The 7,238-nt window shown below is 41.3% G+C and overlaps 1 pseudogene; it reads left to right on the top strand.

The window, feature by feature from the left end:
- The first annotated feature begins 1,002 nt into the window (after positions 1-1,002).
- Positions 1,003-2,595, top strand: LOC149284019 (cytochrome P450 1B1 pseudogene; annotated as a pseudogene).
- Positions 2,596-7,238: the final 4,643 nt, after the last annotated feature.

Raw genomic sequence — 7,238 nt, 5'->3', positions numbered from 1 at the left:
GTTTCTTAACTGTGAATATCTCAAAAGCCACCCCCCACCACTTTCGTAAGTAATTCCCAGAATCTAAATGACAGTTTCTCCTGCCCGCCCTTTTGGTCAGCCACACTCTTCAGAAGCAATGGGTACATTAACATGAGAAAACATGTTAACATTAACATAAGAAAAGAAGTCACCATAGCCCTTTTAGGAATGTTTTTCCATCACAGTTAAAAAAAGAGCATACAGTATAATGATTAATTGTGGAGCAATGCTGCTCTCGAGTTATTTGGCATTGTGGCTCTTTGAATGGCCCAACATTCATAAATACAAACTAATCTGAAATTACATGCTAGACACATCAACAAGAGAAAATCATCCTCATTAAGAAAACCACAGTATTATTGTGAAAGTTGATGATAGCCCAATCATCTTATGCCCTGAAAGTGGCTGTATATGACACTTTATTGGTTGATGTAAATACATTACTTTAACTTACCAATTAACTGTATGTTGGGGCTTTTGACTTTAAAATCCACAACTCCTATCATCCTTTGCTGCTTGGGTACTTGAGGGTGATGGGATTTGTGATCCAGAAACAGTTACTTACGTGGGGCCAGCTGGTCTGCTATGTTCTTTGAGTAATTTAGTGTTTCCCTACTTGTGTGTCCCATGCTTTAATTAACTGGAGACCTCTACAGGAAGAGAGCACTTGGCGCTGAATGAGTCCTTGGGGCCACTAGAATAGGAGGAGACAGGTTCTGCCCCTTCTATTGGGGATGCTATAAAAAAGTGCTTAGAGTCCCCAGTCTGATATAGAACGAGAGAGCACAAGATGAACCATAGAAACGGACCATAGAAACGGACCATGCTATAACAGGAGAACTGATTTGAAGATAGGAACTCATTTCTGGTGGAACTATAACCAGGACTGGGGTCATCTACAAAGCATATCCAGATTTACTACTAGAAACTCACAAATATTCAGACTTATACTTCTGTTCCTAACCTGAACTGCAGCCAAGGATGACACCAATGGATGCAATTGACGGGGTGTCGCAACCATCGAGAGAATGGAAGGAAAATGTACAACCAGCGCTTATGTTCACATTTGTATTTTTAATCTGCTTAGAAGCCTGTATGTGGGTGAGAAGCCATGGACAGAGGAAGACTCCACCTGGTCCTTTCAGGTGGCCTTTGGTGGGGAACGTGATGCAGCTGGGGCAAATACCACATCTTACTTTTTGCAAGATGGCACAGAAATATGGGAATGTCTTTCAGATCAGGCTTGGTAGTCAAGATATTGTAGTGTTGAATGGAGATGACACCATTAGACAAGCTCTTGTGAAGCACAGCGCAGAATTTGCGGGTAGACCAAACTTTACATCGTTCCGGTTTGTTTCTGGGGGTAAGAGCATGGCATTTGGTGGGTACAGCAGTCTGTGGAAGGTTCACAAGAGAATTGCCCACTCGACTCTACGAGCCTTCTCCACAATTAATACAGAAACAACTAAAATTTTTGAACAGCATGTGGTGGCAGAAGTTGAAGACTTGATAAGGGGCTTCCTTCACCTGAGCTCCAGTGGTCAATTCTTTGACCCGTATCATGAGTGCACAGTGGCCGTTGCCAATGTGATCTGTGCCTTGTGTTTTGGGAAACGCTATAGTCACGATGACCAGGAGTTCAGAGCCTTAGTGGGGAGAAATGACAAATTCGTACAGACTGTGGGTGCTGGAAGTCTTGTAGATATAATGCCGTGGCTTCAAGCGTTCCCTAACCCCGTGCGCAGCCTCTACCGCAGCTTCAAAGACCTCAACGTGGAGTTCTTTGACTTTGTGAAGGAAAAAGTAACTCAACATCGTCAAACATACAGTCAAAACATTACCAGAGATATGAGTGACGCATTTATTAGTCACATAGAGTATGGAGCAGGGGCAGGAGACAGTCTCAGTAAGGACTATGTGGAAGGGACTGTGACTGATTTGATTGGGGCAGGGCAGGATACCAACTCCACTGCTCTTTCTTGGATAATTCTGCTGCTTGTCAAGTATCCCCACATTCAGGAGAAACTGCAGGAGGAAATTGACCTAGTGGTGGGACACGAAAGATTGCCCACTGTCGAGGACAAGGTTAAATTGCCCTACGTTCAAGCCTTTATATATGAAACTCTGCGCTTCACTAGCTTTGTGCCCGTGACTATTCCTCACTCCACAACGAGCGATGTGATCATGGATGGCTTCTACATTCCAAAGGACACAGTGGTGTTTGTTAACCAATGGTCAGTTAATCGCGACGAAGCCAAATGGACAAATCCAGGGATCTTTGATCCAGAGCGATTTCTGGATGAGAACGGAGAACTCGATAGAGACAAAACATATGGAGTGATGATCTTCTCTTTGGGAAAGAGAAGATGTATTGGGGACCAGCTGTCTATGTTACAAATCTTTCTCTTCACTGCCATCATGCTCCATCAATGTTCATTTCACTCCCACCCAAGAGAAAAATTAACCATGGACTATATCAATGGCTTGTCACTGAAGCCACTTCCCTATAAAATCTCTGTAACTGCTAGAAAAAGTCACCCTACGATGGAAGCTGGATACAGAACATGGGACTAGGTTCAAATTGGGTCACCTTAGGTGTCAACCAGCCAGGCTTTCATATACATCACTCAGCATGTTAAGAGGCACATTGTATGGACAATAATGTAAATAAATCACAAGAAGGTTTTTAAAGTTCCGTCTCTCACTCTCTCACTCAGTACTCACTATCGCTGTGAGTTTAATTAAAATAATAGCCTAAATTAAATGCATTTTAATTCGAAGCCACTCGCCATCCGCTCCACATGCATCTTAAATAAAGTGAGTGGTACTTACTCTTTTTTTGTATGCAAATTGTGGATTTTTGGAACAATTCGTTCAGGACGAGAAAGTTACACTACTCGGTCCACGCAGATTGGGCGATCCGCTGCCTCTTACTAGCCCGAACACATGTGTGATTAAAGCAGGGCAGCAGCAGACGAGGTAATGGTGGGACAGGGCAGGGAAGAGGGGGGTAGTGATACTTTTGAGATCTATACCATTTGCCTTCCCGGCAGCGTGGAGCACAACACCCATAACGCTTAGTCAGCCATGTCTGGGTACTGATAGAGTATTAGAACTCCAGCAAATGCTCCTCACTGTCCAGCTGATAACAACACTCTTCATGTGGGACTACTAACCGTATATATATATTTATGTGGCATCAACAGCTCAATGGTTAACGTTCTGTCTCAATAAATGGAAAAGTTAAGGGATGAAGAACTTGTTCACGCTGCAGGAATATTAGATTTTAATAGTTGCGATGATCAACCAGGAGATTGAATTTAAACCCCAAAGCTTTAGCAACGAGCAGGATTCCACAATTTAAAGTACAAAATTATACCTTTAAAACCATTTCTATTTCGCTTGGATTTTAATATATGTTTAAGGATTACAGATCCAATATTGTGAACATTCTGTATAACCAGATCTGTGCAGTATAAGTACATGTAACCGATTAACTGGAATATCAAGTGTCCATAGCATTGCATGAATAACAAACAGTGTTTAAATGTTAATTGTTGTTACAATGTAATTATTTAGTATTTATATGCACGCTACTAAGTTACTTTATGCCACTATATTACACTAAAATACGGTAAAATGTATTTTTCAATTATCTAGTAAATTAACTATATTATACCATGTGCACTACTCATGGTACACATAATAATGTTAAGTTCTTCTCTATATCATGCCAATTATTGGTTTTTACTTTTTGATTGGTTTGCTGCATTTAGTTATGCTTTATTTTGTACACTGCCCTAGCATAATGCTGATAATGGGCAATCAATATTGTGAGGTTACATTATTAACTATTGTTTAAGTGTTTCCTTTTGTTTAATAAATTAATTGCTGATTGTTCATTGTGAGAGTTCTTGTTTCACCTACTTTCAGACTGTTTGAATCATCTACTTAGTTATACTTCCAGGGAAACAGAGTAATAAGCGATCGCTCTGTGTGATCAATTTATTTTCGCGATTTAAATACGATTTACATCGAAATTTTGCACAGGTTCATGCAGTGGCGTCGCTGGTCGGTCCAAGGCAGTAGCGTACTTAGCGGAGGGGGGGCCCGGGTGCCGCTCATCAGGGGGGTGCCACCATGCCGGCACCCATCCAGAGACGGACTGTAATGTCCTCCGCTAGAGCAGCAGGCTCGGTTGGGGAGATCAAGGGAGATCCCCGGCTAAAAAGCAACCAAGCAAGCGGGAGGTCTGTTAATGCAGACCTCCGATCCTGCTCCTCTGCGACGCGTGCGGCAACTGATGCTGTGCGTCGGGATTTGATCTCACATCCCGGCGCACAACACTGAAGCCACGCCCACCGCCTTCCGCACTCACTGCACCGGAAGGACAGGGCACAGAAGAAGAAGAAGAAGAGCCAAGAGGAAGAACTAAGAGGGGGAGGAAAAGTGACAGTGATAGAGAAAAGGTAAGAAAACATTCAGTGATAGTGGATTAGTAAGTGTGTGAGAGTGATGGGTGTTATGCTGTTGTTTATGCTGAATGTTTGTGAATGAGTGTGTGTGTGTGTGTGTGTGTGTGATAGCATGGATGTGTAAGGGGGGGTAGCATGGCATAGGGAGGCTGTAATCACATTCCTAAAACTATGTAATTATTGTTGTTTTCCCAATTGTCCAATTTTGGTGTGTTACTTAGTTTTATTAAAAGTGTGGTTAACACACCAAAATAGGACAGCAAAATTCAATAACAGTATTATATATATATATATGATTGCTAACAGCAATCACACTCCCATCATGGCCAGGCAACCAGTACATGCTAGAACCTGGGCATGATAGGAGTGTGATTGCTATTAACAACATATATAATATTGTGACTGATTTTTTATTGTATAATTTTACTTACTTTTAATAAGTGGGGCTTTTTTTGTTCTTGTTTTTAAAGGTGTGTGGGGGGGTAATTTTCGGTTTCAGCCAAATGAATGCTGAATTCTTGGTTTCGGTCCAGAATTTTAATTTCGGTGCATCCCTACTATATACTAAGCCAGACACTGAAGTGGTAAGCCTACATCACATCGATGTTTGGCTTAGTATATAGTGATAGGGGTTATGCTGCATTATTGTCAATGTCTGGCGCAATGTATAGTGATAGGTGTTATGCTGTACCACCGTCAATGTCTGCCTCAGTATATAACAGTAATGCTGTACTTATGTCAATGTTTGCCTTATGATAGAAGCTATGCAGTTTTAAAGTGTGTGTGTGTGGGAGTGCCACATACAGGATCCGCCCCCAGGTGCCAAATACTCTAGGTACGCCCATGGTCCAGGGTTTTAAAGCGGCTGTAAGACCGCCTCCGCCGCTTAATTATTTTAAAGCGGCCAGAGTGCTTATTCCATGCCGGAAGACTGGACTGGCATTCAAAGCGGCTTCAGCGCTGGCGCCTAATGAAATTAAAGCAGCCGGCGTGCACGCACCTCGCCGCCCAATGGCCGTGCCTCAGCTCTTCGTCCCACCCCTGTTAAGAAGAGATATATAAATACACACAAAAATATACATATATATACACCGTATATGTTTTTTTCAGTTGTATGATTTAATGGTGGAAATTATTAATGCCCCCCAGTTTTGACTGTGGTATCTAATGTGCCCCCCCCTATATAATGTTTCTAGAGTCGCCACTGGGTTCATGTAACCACCATCACTACATGGTATGCTTACTTCATACCAGAGATAACATGTTTAGAGAAACTATTGCCAATTATTACGTCCTGATAAATCAATAAATAGTACTAAAAATAAATAAATATATATATATATATATATATATATATATATATATATATATATATATATATACACACATCATATTTCTGAGCCCAACATTATGTCAAAGTACCCCAAGTTTGGAGAATCCTATCTAATCCTAACATAGTTTACCATGGAGGTAAATTACTAAAACTGCCTAGTAACCCACAACATAACCATGTAAAAATTCACCAAAATTGGGGAACTTTAAAATAGTGGGGTGCTAAACAACATATGGCCATATCAGGTGATGGAGTTTATGCTTTGGATAGATGCTTATTAATATAATGTACAAAGGGCGTTTGTTCACGCTGAAACCGGTCGGCGTTTTCAGAAATAAACAAAAGAACTGCTTTGACTATTATCCTGGCTGATGTTCCTACTTTCTCTTCATTCATGATTGAGGGTGATACATTTGTATCCAGTGAGTACCTACTCCTCTGTTTCCCCTGTCTCTTTTTGTATATTCGTTGTTGCTACCTACAGAGTGGAGTCCATGTTATAAGCATAAGGTATGATCATTTACTATATATCTTTTTCAAGTTTCTCAACATGCTACGTCTTTTACTTTGCTCTCAGTGGAGTTAATTCACTGAACAGTGTACTGGGGTGCAAGGAAATAATTCCTGAAGAACAATTCATGGCTTCATGCAGGAGTAACTTACAAGTACGGGGCCCCCATAATCCACAGTGAATAAGGTTAGATGCAATGAATTTTTACTACTACTGTTTAGTGAATAAACAAAGCTGCCACACCAACATCTTGCAAAACCAGTCCTCATTTGTAGCTATTCTACCTTTCCATCTACCATCACTTAATTGGACAATTGTCCTGCCACCCATCGTAAGCCTGGTTTACTGATTTAGTAAGTTGAAACAATCTTTACATACTGTTGTATCTCCTAGCTTCACATGGATCCATAAGGCCATACTGTTGTTTCTCTCCCTCTAGACTGGGATGGACACAGTAATTCATATGCATATAACATCCCTGTACCGTTTCTCGCTTCATGGTGGAACCGCAATCTTGGTAGTCTTCTGCAGGCTGTAATGGGGGGGGGGGTGTTGAGGTTCTGAGCAAACTCATATATTCAAAGTCTGGCAATTCAGAATTAACAGATAATGCACTTCATACAGCTGACCTGTTTAAATGTCACTAAAGTATCGTGAGTGTGAGTATTTAACCCCTTAAGGACAATGGGCGGTCCCTAAACCCATTGAAAACAATGCATTTTGACAACGGGCTTTGTCATTAAGGGGTTAAAGGTCAATGTCTAATGTTATGATTGCATTAGTGTTGCCAAATAGACTCCACCACAGTTGTGTTGTAGACTTACCTGGCTGCAGTTAAGCGAAGAACGGGGTCATGGGGAGGCAGGTGCTGTGAAGATAGTATAATAGGAGGAAAGGA

Source organism: Sceloporus occidentalis, unplaced genomic scaffold, assembly GCF_023333645.1.
Source record: "Sceloporus occidentalis isolate IW3139 unplaced genomic scaffold, rSceOcc1.0.p SCAF_100, whole genome shotgun sequence".
Lineage (NCBI taxonomy): Eukaryota > Metazoa > Chordata > Lepidosauria > Squamata > Phrynosomatidae > Sceloporus > Sceloporus occidentalis.
This window is presented reverse-complemented; position numbering and strand designations above follow the sequence as displayed.